This window comes from Oncorhynchus keta, chromosome 14 (assembly GCF_023373465.1).
Source record: "Oncorhynchus keta strain PuntledgeMale-10-30-2019 chromosome 14, Oket_V2, whole genome shotgun sequence".
NCBI lineage: Eukaryota > Metazoa > Chordata > Actinopteri > Salmoniformes > Salmonidae > Oncorhynchus > Oncorhynchus keta.
In genome coordinates, this window is record NC_068434.1 from 11,593,191 (window position 1) to 11,610,006 (window position 16,816).

The 16,816-nt window shown below is 44.0% G+C and overlaps 1 protein-coding gene across 1 annotated transcript in view; it reads right to left on the minus strand.

Annotated features, from left to right (window-relative positions):
- Positions 1–16,816, minus strand: part of unc5ca (unc-5 netrin receptor Ca) — a 344,115-nt gene that overhangs the window by 256,671 nt on the left and 70,628 nt on the right. The gene's annotated exons all lie outside the window — the stretch shown is intronic.

A 16,816-nucleotide genomic window follows, 5' to 3' on the forward strand; every position in this document is an offset into this window, starting at 1 on the left:
CAAATGTATGACCATATTAGAGAAACACATTTCCCTCAGATTACACAGACCCACAAAGAATTCCAAAACAAATCCAATTTTAATAAACTCCCATATCTACTGGGTGAAATACCACAGTGTGTCATCACAGCAGAAATATTTGTGACCTGTTGCCACAAGAAAAGGGCAACCAGTGAAGAACAAACACCATTGTAAATACAACCCATTCTTATGTCTATTTACTTTCCCTTTTGTACAATTTCACATTGCTACAACACTGTATATAGACATAATATGACATTTTAAATGTATTTGGAATTATTTATTTTGGAACCTTGTGTGAGGGTAATATTTACTGTTCACTTTTTATTGTTTATTTTACTTTTGTTTATCCATTTCACTTGCTTTGTCAATGTAAACATAAGTTTCCCAGGCCAATAAAACCCCTTGAATTGAAATTGAATTGAATTGAGAGAGAGAGAGCGCGAAAGAGTGGGAGGGAGGGATCTCTCGCACTCTCGTGAGGGTACAGCAGAGAAAGAGAGAGAGAGAGAGAGAGAGAGGGATAAAATGAGAGGGGAGAGAGAAAGAGAGAGAGAGAGAGAGAGAGGAGTGGGAGAGAGTGAGGGTACAGCAGAGAAAGAGAGAGAGAGAGAGAGAGAGGGATGGGAAGAGATACAGCAGAGAAAGAGAGAGAGAGAGAGAGAGAGAGAGGGGGAGAGAGAGAGAGAGAGAGAGAGAGAGAGAGGAGTGGGAGAGAGGGTACTGAGAAAGAGAGAAAGAGAGAGAGAAATGAGAGAGGCATCAGTAACCTAGCCCCTGCTGAAAGTCATCTCGTGAGAGTGTATGATTCTAGCATGTTGAATTCAACAAAAACATGTTGTCTGTAAAAACCAAACAAGTTTCTGTCCACCTGTATTGCTCCTGAACAATAAATAATAGTCCATGGACAGAAGGGACCTGATCCTAGATCAGAACTCTTACTCTGAGAAGCTTGATACATACGGCCCTCGATCTTCAGTTTGATGTTTAACCTAATGGTGGTCATTCAGGCATATAACTTACTTATATTTTTATAAGTATATATTTATATTTTTTATAATATATATAACTTACATTTGTTTATTGAACACACTTAAAGCAGTGAAATGGATTTACATGGTGGAAATTACATTGTGAGAAAGAAAATTGGCCACTGGTGAGCAGGTAGCAAATAATCCTGAGAAACCATCAAGATGGACTGTTCTCTGGGAAATATCTATGGCTATTAAATAGATTTAATTTTTTAAAACCTTCTTTTCCCTTTATTCATCAAATGATAGGGCCTCTCCATCTCATTTTCACCTCCACTCTTACTGTCAAATTATTTTCATTCATTTTTGGGAGATAATTATCAGGATATATGACATGTTCCATACAGCCAGATTGTGCCCACTATTGTTATTAGAATGCTATTTTCTACTGTACCTATCGTTCCCTTAGCAACACAGCTCTCACTGTCTCTCTCCCTCTGGCTCCCCCCTCTCTCTCGCTCTTTCACTCACCCCTCTCTCTCCCCCCCCCCCTCTCTCTCTCGCTCTTTCTCTCCCACTCTCCCCCCCTCTCTCTCACTCTTTCACTCACCGTCTCTCTCTCCCCCCTCTCTCTCTCGCTCTCTCTCTCCCCTCTCCCCTCTCTCACTCTTTCACTCCCCCTCTCGCTCTCTTTCCTTTCACTTTTCTTTCCCTCTCATCACAATCATTACCTGGCCTTTCTGTCTTATCATACCTGGCCTTTCTGTCTTATCATACCTGGCCTTTCTGTCTTATCATACCTGGCCTTTCTGTCTTATCATACCTGGCCTTTCTGTCTTATCATACCTGGCCTTTCTGTCTTATCATACCTGGCCTTTCTGTCTTATCATACCTGGCCTTTCTGTCTTATCATACCTGGCCTTTCTGTCTTATCATACCTGGCCTTTCTGTCTTATCATACCTGGCCTTTCTGTCTTATCATACCTGGCCTTTCTATCTTATAAACACAGCTGAGATTAAAATTCCGCTCAGTGGGGCTGGCGGGGTCAAGTGTTGGCTGGCGGGGTCAAGTGTTCAAAGTCTGGGATTGCTCACAAAGCTGCTTGTTTTAGACAGGCGCGCCGGCAGACCTCCCTCACAAAAGGCCATTATCCTCCCCTTGGTCTCCGCTCACCCCCTTACCCAGCAACTCACCCCACTCACCACCTCACACACGTTCCTGCCCATTGATAACGACCCCCTTGCCTCCTCCTTCCGTTCCTCATTTCTGCCTTTCCCTCCAGGTTAAGCAGACGGGTGTTAAAGACCAGGCCGTTAAATGCCCTTTTCTTTTTCTCCTCCATCTTGTGATGTTTGCTTTAAATAAGACTATTAGTCGAATGCTTGTGGCCTTTGGTCCATCAGTCAGTCAGTCAGGCTTCTTTCATTATTTTATGTTTCCTTAAGCCGCTGTTTGGCGGAGCAGGGTAACATAAACAAAATGCACATTCTCTCTGTTGAGAAAACCAACAGGGAGCAGAACGGCCCAAAGCCCTGCTGTAATACACTACAGGTCAATCCAAACGGAGGGCAATAAAAACTTATCCGCTTCACTTCCAACATGTCAAAGGTGAAGTGTTTAGTCCTCTTTGAAAGTAGCAGCTGTGGACTTCTATAAGCCACTACTCTCTAACCCTACTCCAAGAGCTCTGCCGTGCGTTGACCTCACTCCACTCACTGAGCTATAAGCCCATCGCTACCCAGTCGCCACTACTCTCTAACCCTACTCCAAGAGCTCTGCCGTGCGTTGACCTCACTCCACTCACTGAGCTATAAGCCCATCGCTACCCAGTCGCCACTACTCTCTAACCCTACTCCAAGAGCTCTGCCGTGCGTTGGCCTCACTCCACTCACTGAGCTATAAGCCCATCGCTACCCAGTCGCCACTACTCTCTAACCCTACTCCAAGAGCTCTGCCGTGCGTTGACCTCACTCCACTCACTGAGCTATAAGCCCATCGCTACCCAGTCGCCACTACTCTCTAACCCTACTCCAAGAGCTCTGCCGTGCGTTGACCTCACTCCACTCACTGAGCTATAAGCCCATCGCTACCCAGTCGCCACTACTCTCTAACCCTACTCCAAGAGCTCTGCCGTGCGTTGACCTCACTCCACTCACTGATCTATAAGCCCATAAGCCCATAGCTACCCAGTCGCCACTACTCTCTAACCCTACTCCAAGAGCTCTGCCAAGAGATCTGCCGTTGACCTCACTCCACTCACTGAGCTATAAGCCCATCGCTACCCAGTCGCCACTACTCTCTAACCCTACTCCAAGAGCTCTGCCGTGCGTTGACCTCACTCCACTCACTGAGCTATAAGCCCATCGCTACCCAGTCGCCACTACTCTCTAACCCTACTCCAAGAGCTCTGCCGTGCGTTGGCCTCACTCCACTCACTGAGCTCACAGCCAGTGATTGACTCAGCTTTGTAAACTGTTGTGACTTCATCAACAAGTCATTAGTTAATTGGACTGCAGTTGTCAAACAAAGAGGCTCAACAGTGATGTAGTTACTATCCCTGTCCAAGCAAACACAAGCATAGAAGTCGCCACTACTAAACAAGAGCTCTAGCAGGCAGCACTCACTGAGCTATAAGAGGCCTGCTAACCCTACCCAAGAGCTCTGTGTGCTCACTGACACAGCCAGTGATTGACTCAGCTTTGTAAACTGTTGTGACTTCATCAACAAGTCATTAGTTAATTGGACTGCAGTTGTCAAACAAAGAGGCTCAACAGTGATGTAGTTACTATCCCTGTCCAAGCAAACACAAGCATAGAACGACAACAAATAGCAGGCAGCAGCGTGGGAGGCCTGCTCCCCAGATGTGTGCTGTGACAACAAATAGCAGGCAGCAGCGTGGGAGGCCTGCTTCCCAGATGTGTGCTGTGTCACCGTGCTGTTCAAGCAGTCCGATGAGGAGTGAGTGATTGTAGCGATGAAGAGAGTCAACACTTGCTTTAACACAAGTGGCAGGGTAGCCTAGTGGTTAGAGTGTTGGACTAGTAACCGGATGGTAACCGGAAGGTTGCAAGTTCAAACCCCCGAGCTGACAAGGTACAAATCTGTCGTTCTGCCCCTGAACAGGCAGTTAACCCACTGTTCCTAGGCCGCCATTGAAAATAAGATTTTTTTTCTGACTTGCCTAGTCAAATAAAGGTAAAACACGGCGACAACTGCATTCAGGGGTGAGGCACTATTCCAGTGTGGTGAGTAGATATCTCTGCCATGGGCTCTTTGGTGCATGTTGGATGTTGTTCCATTATCGCCTATGAATGCTTGTTATTGACCAGCATCACAAAATATGACGTTCCATTTGCTACACAATTGTCCACCGCCGCTGTCAGTTCCACTGCATTAAATGGGCCTTTTTTTTGTTTCACTCCCTTGCATTGAACCTACTGAAAATATCACAAAATATGACGTTCCATTTGCTATTTAAAAAGAACTAGGGAGATGGCCCCATGCGAAGAACTCTCTGATGGCATCCCTTAGGATTCTTTTTTCAGTCTCTTCCCAATGAGAAATAGGAAATGGAAAGTTGACAAGTTCAGGCAACATAAGGATGTGATGGAAACACGTACTGGGATAGTTAGAAAGTGAGAGAGACAGAGAGAGAGAGTGAGAGAGAGACGTAAAGATGAGTAATGTTTGAGGATGAGAAGAGTATCCCAGGTTCCATCTCTCCTACACCAGCTGATTAATGCCATGGGGAGCTGAGTGGAGAGGCGTCTCGGCTCTAGATACAACCAGGTTCCGGCCCTCCTGCTGTGACCCTGGCACTGAAAGGCCCGCCAGAATCCACACTGCCACTAATTAGTTATTTACATATCTGTTTGTTGGTATCCCAGGATGTTCTGCAAAGATACACACACAAACACACGCACTTGTGCACACGCACACAGACAGACATTCAGACTGAGACGGGAGAGCATATCTAACACAGACACCATCTTTGTTTTCAATTTCATAGTTATGTTGCAGATGAATAATATCTTTTTCGTATATAATGGTCTCTACACATCCTAGTACGGTGAGCACAACAGGCCGAACGGCAATAACGCCTGATAGGAATATCATTCAATATGATTCATTATTACATTAACTGGCCACAATCCTCTCCCATTCTGTTTCACCCCTTACCCACTCTGAGGCCGTGGGTTTATTCATTACCCACTCTGAGGCCGTGGGTTCATTCATTACTCACTCTGAGGCTGTGGGGTCATTCATTACCCACTCTGGGGTTGTGGGTTAATTCATTACCCACTCTGAGGCTGTGGGGTCATTCATTACCCACTCTGAGGCTATGGGTTCATTCACTACCCACTCTGAGGCTGTGGGGTCATTCATTACCCACTCTGAGGCTGTGGGTTCATTCATTACCCACTCTGAGGCTGTGGGTTCATTCATTACCCACTCTGGGGCTGTGGGTTCATTCATTACCCACTCTGAGGCTGTGGGTTCATTCATTACCCACTCTGGGGCTGTGGGTTCATTCATTACCCACTCTGAGGCTGTGGGTTCATTCATTACCCACTCTGGGGCTGTGGGTTCATTCATTACCCACTCTGGGGCTGTGGGTTCATTCATTACCCACTCTGGGGCTGTGGGTTCATTCATTACCCACTCTGGGGCTGTGGGTTCATTCATTATACCTATTTAATTATCTGTATTAGCGTAAAGCAGAATGATGATAATAGCAATAATAAGCGTTCTCTCCTTTATGAAATAAATTAATATGATGCGTGGGCCTTAAGCATGATGCATGGCAGGTAAGTTAGTTGTATTATTATTATTATTAGCCACATTTTCTGATGAGGCAAACCCATGAGGAGTGAGGGAGATACACACACACACACACACACACACACACACACACACACACACACACACACACACACACACACACACACACACACACACACACACACACACACACACACACACACAGATACACACACACACACACACACACACACACACACACACACACGCACACACACACACACACACACACACACACACACACACACACACACACACACACACACACACACACACAGAGAGACACACAGACACACAGAGAGACACACAGACACACAGAGATGACTCCTAGAACATTAGCAGCAATTAGCTTTTCTCCATGTCAAAACACTTCTGATGGGTATAAGAAAATAGGTTAACAAATTAGTTCAAGTTTCAGATATTGGACACCTTTAGACAAGTGTCATGACAGAGAAGCCTTGCTATATCTCAAACGCTTTAAAATAACTCAGCTACACAATGTAGAGAGTGAGGGCCTCAATATTTTACCTAAAATTAAAACACACTACGCAATATCTTGCACATAATCTGTTTTCACCCCAAGATATGACACATCAGCTGAACATACGAGATATGACACATCAGCTGAACATACGAGATATGACACAACAGCTGAACATACGAGATATGACACAACAGCTGAACATACGAGATATGACACAACAGCTGAACATACGAGATATGACACAACAGCTGAACATACGAGATATGACACAACAGCTGAACATACGAGATATGACACAACAGCTGAACATACGAGATATGACACAACAGCTGACACACATCAGCTGAACATACGAGATATGACACATACAGATATGAACATCAGCTGAACATACGAGATATGACACAACAGCTGAACATACGAGATATGACACATCAGCTGAACATACGAGATATGACACAACAGCTGAACATACGAGATATGACACAACAGCTGAACATACGAGATATGACACAACAGCTGAACATACGAGATATGACACAACAGCTGAACATACGAGATATGACACAACAGCTGAACATACGAGATATGACACAACAGCTGAAAACACGTGTGGGGAAAATGTGCAGGACCAAAAGGAGCAACCTCGGGAGAAGAACAAGACATTGACAAAACAAAGAGATAGAAACTAAATAATGCACATCGAGTGTGTGCACTTGAAGGCCCTTGTGAAATGCATGTTTCCTTAATAACAGCCGCAGCAGCTCGATTTTTGTTGGAAAGATTGAGATGTGAGAGACTGGAGAGATTAAAGGAGGAATTTTTGGAAGTAAATGGCCCCTCCTATGTTATATCCACATATCCTTGTCCTGTTCCTTGGTTCCACGGTGGAGGGGTCTTGTCCTGTTCCTTGGTTCCACGGTGGAGGGGACTTGTCCTGTTCCTTGGTTCCACGGTGGAGGGGTCTTGTCCTGTTCCTTGGTTCCACGGTGGAGGGGTCTTTGTCCTGTACCTTGGTTCCACAGTGGAGGGGTCTTTGTCCTGTACCTTGGTTCTACAGTGGAGGGGTCTTGTCCTGTTCCTTGGTTCCACGGTGGAGGGGTCTTGTCCTGTTCCTTGGTTCCACGGTGGAGGGGACTTGTCCTGTTCCTTGGTTCCACGGTGGAGGGGTCTTGTCCTGTTCCTTGGTTCCACGGTGGAGGGGTCTTGTCCTGTTCCTTGGTTCCACGGTGGAGGGGTCTTTGTCCTGTACCTTGGTTCCACAGTGGAGGGGTCTTTGTCCTGTACCTTGGTTCCACGGTGGAGGGTCTTTGTCCTGTTCCTTGGTTCCACGGTGGAGGGGTCTTGTCCTGTTCCTTGGTTCCACGGTGGAGGGGTCTTTGTCCTGTTCCTTGGTTCCACGGTGGAGGGGTCTTTGTCCTGTTCCTTGGTTCCACGGTGGAGGGTCTTTGTCCTGTTCCTTGGTTCCACAGTGGAGGGGTCTTTGTCCTGTACCTTGGTTCCACGGTGGAGGGTCTTTGTCCTGTTCCTTGGTTCCACAGTGGAGGGGTCTTTGTCCTGTACCTTGGTTCCACAGTGGAGGGGTCTTTGTCCTGTACCTTGGTTCCACGGTGGAGGGTCTTTGTCCTGTACCTTGGTTCCACAGTGGAGGGGTCTTTGTCCTGTTCCTTGGTTCCACGGTGGAGGGGTCTTTGTCCTGTTCCTTGGTTCTACAGTGGAGGGGTCTTTGTCCTGTTCCTTGGTTCCACGGTGGAGGGGTCTTTGTCCTGTACCTTGGTTCCACAGTGGAGGGGTCTTTGTCCTGTACCTTGGTTCCACGGTGGAGGGTCTTTGTCCTGTACCGCGGTTCTACAGTGGAGGGGTCTTTGTCCTGTACCTTGGTTCCACGGTGGAGGGTCTTTGTCCTGTACCGCGGTTCTACAGTGGAGGGTCTTTGTCCTGTACCTTGGTTCTACAGTGGAGGGGTCTTTGTCCTGTACCTTGGTTCTACAGTGGAGGTGTCTTTGTTCTGTACCTTGGTTCCACAGTGGAGGGGTCCTTGTCTTGTACCTTGGTTCCACGGTGGAGGGTCTTTGTCCTGTAACGCGGTTCTACAGTGGAGGGGTCTTTGTCCTGTACCGTGGTTCCACGGTGGAGGGGTCTTTGTCCTGTACCGTGGTTCCACGGTGGAGGGTCTTTGTCCTGTACCGCGGTTCTACAGTGGAGGGTCTTTGTCCTGTACCTTGGTTATGCAAAAAAGGTATGAATGATCCCTGCCATATAAACTGACTAGAGAGTGAGTCAGAGAGACGGCATAGAGAAGTCAGATGCAGTCCTCTAAAAATGTGAAATATTATGATATACACTCTAATACCTCAAATCAAACCTCTGTCTTCTACTGGGGATAGCACCTGCAGAGATTATAATAGGGTTGAATGCTGCCAGTCATATGTGTGTGTGTGCGTGTGTGTGGTGTGGTGTGATGTGTCTGTGTGTGTGTGTGTGTGTGTGTGTGTGTGTGTGTGTGTGTGTGTGTGTGTGTGTGTGTGTGTGTGTGTGTGTGTGTGTGTGTGTGTGTGTGTGTGTGTGTGTGTGCCCTGATGGTGGAAAAGGAGAAAGAATCTGGTGCTTTAGTAAATGACAGGCTCTGCCAGTCAACACGGGGTGGTTTGATAAGAGCATCTGGTCTGACTTCCTGTGCCTATAAAGCTAAATCAACACGGCGTGTACACAGTTCCGTCTGCCACCTTAGAGGAGCACCCGACTGCCCTCCCAACGCACCAGAGGAGGCTGGTGGGTGGAGATACAGGAGGATGGGCTCATGGTAATGGCTGGAATGGAATAAAAAGGTATAAAACACATCAGACACACAGTTGATGCCGTTCCATTCCTGCCATTACAATGAGCCCATTCTCCTATATCTCCGCCCACCAGCCTCCTCTGGTACCCATGTATGTGTGCGCACAGACACACCTCAGCTGTACATATATATTCCCTCAAACGCCAATCTGTCAAAGTGTACTCCCTTTGTTTGTGTGTTTCGTGTTACCGCTCAAGTTTTAATTAGCTTGGGCTGTTTGTGTTTTAGGAGACATTCCCCCACACACACGTAAAATACATCAGAGTCTTGTGCCTGAGCCAAGGCTGGTAGCTATTGTTATATACATCAGAGTCTTGTGCCTGAGCCAAGGCTGGTAGCTATTGTTATATACATCAGAGTCTTGTGCCTGAGCCAAGGCTGGTAGCTATTGTTATATACATCAGAGTCTTGTGCCTGAGCCAAGGCTGGTAGCTATTGTTATATACATCAGAGTCTTGTGCCTGAGCCAAGGCTGGTAGCTATTGTTATATACATCAGAGTCTTGTGACTGAGCCAAGGCTGGTAGCTATTGTTATATACATCAGAGTCTTGTGCCTGAGCCAAGGCTGGTAGCTATTGTTATATACATCAGAGTCTTGTGACTGAGCCAAGGCTGGTAGCTATTGTTATATACATCAGAGTCTTGTGCCTGAGCCAAGGCTGGTAGCTATTGTTATATACATCAGAGTCTTGTGCCTGAGCCAAGGCTGGTAGCTATTGTTTTTCCTCTGCAAAAATACATACTGCCCTTTTCACAAGCAATTTTTGGATCATTGGACTGTGTAGTAGCAGTTGTAGCAGTAGTAGTACTAGATGTAGTAGTAGTAGTAGCAGTAGCAGTAGTAGCAGTAACAGTAGTAGTAGTAGTACTAGATGTAGTAGTAGTAGTAGTAGTAGTAGTAGTAGTAGTAGTAGTAGTAGTACTAGATGTTATAGTAGTAGTAGTAGTAGTAGTAGTAGTAGTAGTAGTAGTAGTAGTAGTAGTAGTAGTAGTACTAGATGTAGTAGTAGTAGTAGCAGTAGCAGTAGCAGTAGTAGCAGTAACAGTAGTAGTAGTAGTAGTAGTAGTAGTAGTAGTAGATGTAGTAGTAGTAGTAGCAGTAGTAGTAGTAGTAGTAGTAGTAGTAGTAGTAGTAGTACTAGATGTAGTAGTAGTAGTAGCAGTAGCAGTAGTAGTAGTAGCAGTAACAGTAGTAGTAGTAGTAGTAGTAGTAGTAGTAGTAGTAGTAGTAGTAGAGGTAGTAGCAGCAGCAGCAGCAGTAGAGGTAGTAGTAGTAGTAGTAGTAGTAGTAGTAGTAGTAGTAGCAATTATAGTAGTAGTAGCAATAGTAGTATTATCAATAGTAGTAGTAGTAGTAGTTTTAGTAGCAGTATTATCAGTAGTAGTAGTAATAATAGTAGTAGTAGTAATAATAGTAGTACTAGTAGCAGTAGTAGTAGTAGTAGTAGTATTAGTAGTAGTAACAGTAGTACTAGTAGCAGTAGTAGTAGTAGCAGTATTATCAGTAGTAGTAGTAGTAGTAATAGCAGTAGTAGTAGTAGTAGTAGTAGTAGTAGTAGTAGTAGCAGTATTATCAGTAGTAGTAGTAGTAGTAACAGTAGTAGTAGTAGCAGTATTATCAGTAGTGGTAGTAGCAGTAGTACTAGTAGCAGTAGTAGTAGTAGCAGTATTATCAGTAGTAGTAGTAGTAGTAATAGCAGTAGTAGTAGTAGTAGTAGTAGTAGTAGTAACAGTAGTAGTAGTAGCAGTATTATCAGTAGTGGTAGTAGCAGTAGTACTAGTAGCAGTAGTAGTAGTAGCAGTATTATCAGTAGTAGTAGTAGTATTAGTAACAGTAGTACTAGTAGCAGTAGTAGTAGTAGCAGCATTATCAGTACTGGTAGTAGTAGTAACAGTAGTACTAGTAGCAGTAGTAGTAGTAGCAGTATTATCAGTAGTAGCAGTAGTAATATCAGTAGTAGCATCAGCAGCAGTAGCAGTAGTAGAGGTAGTAGTAGTAGCAGTAGTAGTGGTAGTAGTAGTGGGAGTAGTTGTAGTATTGGTAGCAGTAGTAGTAGTAGTAGTCGTATTAGTATTAGTATTAGAAGCAGTAGTAGTAATAGTAGTAGTCATAGCCATAGTAGTATTAGTAGCAGTAGTAGTAATAGTAGTAGTAGTAGCAGTAACAGGAGTAGTAATAGTAGTAGTAATAGTAGTACTAGTAGCAGTAGTAGTAGTAGCAGTATTATCAGTAGTAGTAGTAGTAGTAATAGCAGTAGTAGTAGTAGTAGTAGTAGCGGCAGTAGTAGTGGTAGTGGTAGTGATAGTAGTATTAGCAACAGAGCAGTAGTAGTAGTAGCATCAGCAGCAGTAGCAGGTAGCAGTAGTAGAGGTAATAATAGTAGTAGTAGCAGTAGTACAGGTAGTAGTAGCAGTAGTAGTGGTAGTAGTAGCGGGAGTAGTATTAGTATTAGAAGCAGTAGTAGTTGTCATCGTTGTAGTGGTAGTAGTAGTATTAGTAGTAGTGGTAGTAGTAGTATTAGTAGTAATATTATTAGTCGTATTAGTAGTAGTATTGGTAGTAGTGGTAGTAGTAGTATTAGTAGTGGTAGTAGCAGTATTAGTAATAGTAGTAGTATTAGTAGTAGTGGCAGTAGTAGTAGTATTAGTAGTAGTGGTAGTAGTAGTGGTATTAGTAGTAGTGGTAGTAGTAGTAGTATTAGTAGTAGTGGTAGTAGTAGCAGTATTAGTAGTAGTGGTAGTAGTAGTAGTATTAGTAGTAGTGGTAGAAGTAGTAGTATTAGTAGTAGTGGTAGTAGTGTTAGTAGTAGTGGTAGTAGTAGTAGTATTATTATTAGTAGTAGTAGTATTAGTGGTAGTAGTAGTATTAGTAGTAGTGGTAGTTGTAGTAGTGGTAGTATTAGTAGTAGCGGTAGTAGTAGTATTAGTAGTAGTAGTAGTATTAGTAGTAGTGGTAGTATTAGTAGTAGTGGTAGTAGCAGTATTAGTAGTAGTAATAGCAGTAGTATTAGTAGTAGTGTTAGCGGTAGTATTAGTAGTAGTAGTAGTAGTAGCAGTATTAGTAGTAGTAATAGTAGTAGTATTAGTAGTAGTGGTAGTAGTAGTATTAGTAGTAGTAATAGTAGTAGTATTAGTAGTAGTAATAGTAGTAGTATTAGTAGTAGTGGTAGTAGTAGTATTAGTAGTAGTAATAGTAGTAGTATTAGTAGTAGTGGTAGTAGTAGTATAAGTAGTAGTAACAGTAGTAGTATTAGTAGTAGTGGTAGTATTAGTAGTAGTGGTAGTAGCAGTATTAGTAGTAGTAATAGCAGTAGTATTGGTAGTAGTGGTAGCGGTAGTATTAGTAGTAGTAGTAGTAGCAGTATTAGTAGTAGTAATAGTAGTAGTATTAGTAGTAGTGGTAGTAGTAGTATTAGTAGTAGTAATAGCAGTAGTATTAGTAGTAGTGGTAGTAGCTTGGACTTGGTCTGCTCTTTTCTATCTGGACAGTGTCAAAATGTTCCACTTTTTAAATGGGTCTCAACAGAAAGCTTAGAGAGTATTCAAACTAACTGTAATATCCTTACCATATCATGTTTGTCCAGTAGCCGATAACGCTCTCAGCTGAAAACATCCAGCGTTTCTCTCATGCAGAGGCTACAGCACAGACAACACAGTTTCCTTCTGCTCATGAATAAACCATGAAATGTAAATATTTTCAGAAGCCTAGTCCATAGAGGGAACAGCAGTGAGGTCTAGCCTCTCAGAATGTCAGTCAGAATGAAGACACACACACACAATCACATAACAACACACACACACACACACACACACACACACACACACACACACACACACACACACACACACACACACACACACACACACACACACACACACACACACACACACACACACACACACACACACACACACACACACACACACACAGGAGGCGGAGAGGTACGTCTCCAGGAGCATTCACCATGAAGGCCAAGCTCTGTGCAAGGCAAGGTGGGGGGGGAGGTAGGACTTCTATGAAAAGGCCTGTTGTCATGCTAGAAGGGGGTAATACGTGTTATGCCATTCTGCACGCTTTGGTTTCAACCTGGCATCCATAATTCAAACGACAGTCTCATTACCTAACACCTCCATCTGCCCTTTTCCACACGTTTTTCATTCCACACAGACTCCAAAAACTCCACAGCGTAGATGTTGTGCGGTTGTTCAAATCAATATGGTCTTGTGGGAAAACCTGCAGTGCCACTAGAAACCATATTTTGACGACTTAAAAAGAGGTGACGCAGCAGTAGGTGACTGCTTACAAACAAGGAAATGAAATACATCAAAATATGTCTAAAAACCAAGATGATGAACACTCACTATTAAGACAAACTTTACCCCTAAAAGTTGACTTGATCAAATAGAATATCGCATTTTCTCACTTACTTATAATGCATTCACTCTTTGGATGTCAATGCTTAGTTTGTTGGGAGCAATTAACACCCCCATTACTTTAGGCTGGCTGCTACTCACATAATACTGTAAGCACCAAAAATACTGTCAGCACCAACTTCCCATACTGTTTGTCTTTATTTGTAAAAGCCCACTGAGGGGAATGAGTATTTTCACTCTGTTTTTCATTTTCTAGTGGGGTCATAAGAATGTCACTCCTTGGCTGCCATTGAGAGAGGGTTCCCATTTTAAATATTACATCTCTCTCTCTCTCTCTCTCTCTCTCTCTCTCTCTCTCTCTCTCTCTCTCTCTCCTCTCTCTCTCTCTCTCTCTCTCTCTCTCTCTCTCTCTCTCTCTCTCTCTCTCTCTCTCTCTCTGTGTCCCTCTCTCTGTCTCTCTATCTCTCTCTCTCTCAAATATATTTTGGAGTAGACAGACATACCACTGTGGGAGCATGCATGGGGTCATCACAAGGTTCGTTTTAGAAAACAACACAAAAAAAGGCATCAGCACACGAATGCGGCGGCGCTAGCACGAGCGACAGCCATGCAGCCATCCAGCCATGCAGTCATCCAGCCATGCAGCCATCCAGCCATGCAGCCATCCAGCCATGCAGCCATCCAGCCATGCAGTCATCCAGCCATGCAGCCATCCAGCCATGCAGCCATCCAGCCATGCAGTCATCCAGCCATGCAGTCATCCAGCCAAGCAGTCATCCAGCCATGCAGTCATCCAGCCATGCAGTCATCCAGCCATGCAGTCATCCAGCCATGCAGTCATCCAGCCATGCAGTCATCCAGCCATGCAGTCATCCAGCCATGCAGTCATCCAGCCATGCAGTCATCCAGCCCAAAAACAGAGCTGTGAAGAGAAGAAAGGTCCGCAGGGAAACAACTTCACCACATTCTTCCATCTGCCCATCCATCCATCCATCTGCCCATCTCTCCATCTGCCTATCCCTCCAACCATTCATCCCTCCATCTGCCCACCCCTCCATCTGACCATCCATCCATCTGCCATCCTTCCATCTGCCCATCCCTCCATCCATTAGCCCATCCCTCCATCCTTCCATCTACCCATCCTTCCATCTGCCCATCCCTCCATTCCTCCATCTGCCCATCCCTCCATCCATCCATCTGCCCATCCCTCCATTCCTCCATCTGCCCATCCATCCATCTGCCCATCCCTCCATCAGCCCATCAATCCATTCCTCCATCTGCCCATCCCTCCATCTACCCATCCACCCCATCTGCCCATTCCCCCATGCATCCATCCACCACCCCATCCCTCCATCCCTCTCTCCATCCCTCGATACCTCCATCCATCCGCCCATCCTTCCATCTGCCCATGCCTCCATCTGCTCATCCCTTTATCTCTCCATCCCTCCATTCTGCCATCCTTTCATCCCTCCACCCCTTTATTAAAAAGCCAATAGCAACCACAAACAATTCTAGACATCACAAAGCATCGATCTAAGATTGGGGTTGTAGAAAGAAGAAATTTAATAAATCTGGAGATCATACAGTAGAGACAGACAGCGTTAAGCAGCTTCTTTTTAGCAAGATGAATAGTCTTTCTCTCTCTCTTTCTATTTTTATTTATTTATTTAACCAGGAAGGGCTCATTGAGATTTAAAATCTCTTTTTCAAGAGCGTCCTGGTCAAGATAGGCAGCACCAAGTCATTACAAAAATTACAGACAAACAACATGAAAAACTACAAGTAATCTAGTAAAAACCATAGAAATCACAAGAGTATAACAAAATTAAAAACATTGACAGGTCAGGGAATCAGCCTCAAGATCATTCATCAGTGATTTGAAAATAGCAATCAGGACAAGTTCTTCCAATTTAAAAGTATTTTGTAAGGCGTTCCAAGACGATGGCGCAGAGTACATAAAAGCCCTTTTACCAAATTCAGTTCGGAGATTTGGAACAGTTAGCAGGATAAAGTCCAGCGAACGAAGAGAGTACCCACCACATTTCTGAACAATAAAAAAGGCCAGATAAAAAGATAGTAAACCCAAAATGGCTTTGTAAATAAAAGTATACCAGTGCCTGAGCCTACGAGGGACTAGAGAAGGCCAGCCAACCCTAGTATACAAAGTGCAGTGGTGCGTAAGGGTTTTGCAGTTTAAAATAAATCTCAAAGTGCCATGGTAAAGGGTGTCAATTGATCTCAAACACTGAGCGGAAGCATTCATATATAAAATATCCCCATAGTCTAGTAAAGGCATAACTGTAGCTGATACTAGCCTCCTTCTGGCTTTACAAGAAAAACATGCCTTATTCCTAAAATAAAATCCCAATTTCAGCTTTAATTTTTTTGTAAGTTGTTGAATATGCAATTTAAAAAGAGAGGCCATCATCAATTAAAATTCCAAGATATTTAAAAATGAAGTTGCGCATTTTGGACATTTTTGTCTAAATCATTTATATAAATAGTGAATAAGAGAGGACCAAGTACAGAGCCTTGGGGCACACCATTAAAGACAGACAATATAACAGACATAAGCCCATCAAACTAAGTGCACTGAGTTCTATCAGAAAGATAGTTAGCAAACCATGCAACTGCATGCTCTGAAAGACCTACACTTGACAATCTCTGCCTTGATATAGCATGATCAACTGTATCAAAAGCCTTAGAGAGATCAATAAAAAGTGAGAAACAGTGCTGTTTTTTTGTCAAGGGCAGTGATATCATTAATTACCTTCATGGCTGCTGTGTAATTGTGCTATGCTTCTTCCTGAAGCCTGATTGGTACATTGATAAAATAGAGTTAGTAAATAAAAACTGTTCACTCACAAGGGTTTCAAGTATTTTCACCAGGGGTGACAGCTTTGAGATGGGCCTATAATTATTTAAAAGAGTTGGATCTCCCCTTTTTAAAAGTGGTAGGACAAATGCTGATTTCAGATTTTCGGAATGTCATTACTTTCCACGGTTAGATTGAACAGAGATGTAAGTGGTTCAGCTATGAAATCAGCTGCCAGATTTAAAAGCAGGGATCCAAAGATCAGGACCTGCAGGCTTTCTCTGATCTAAGGATTTCGGGGCTTTATGTACCTCCTGCACTGAGAATGGCAAAACGCTCATTTGACTAGCTAGTTTGACCAGCTCTCACTGGTTCATCCACACAGGGTTGTACAGAGACAGAGGACACTGAATCAAACAGCCATAATTCTACCTGCCCATAATTCCACCTGCCCATAATTCTACCTGCCCATAATTCCACCTGCCCATA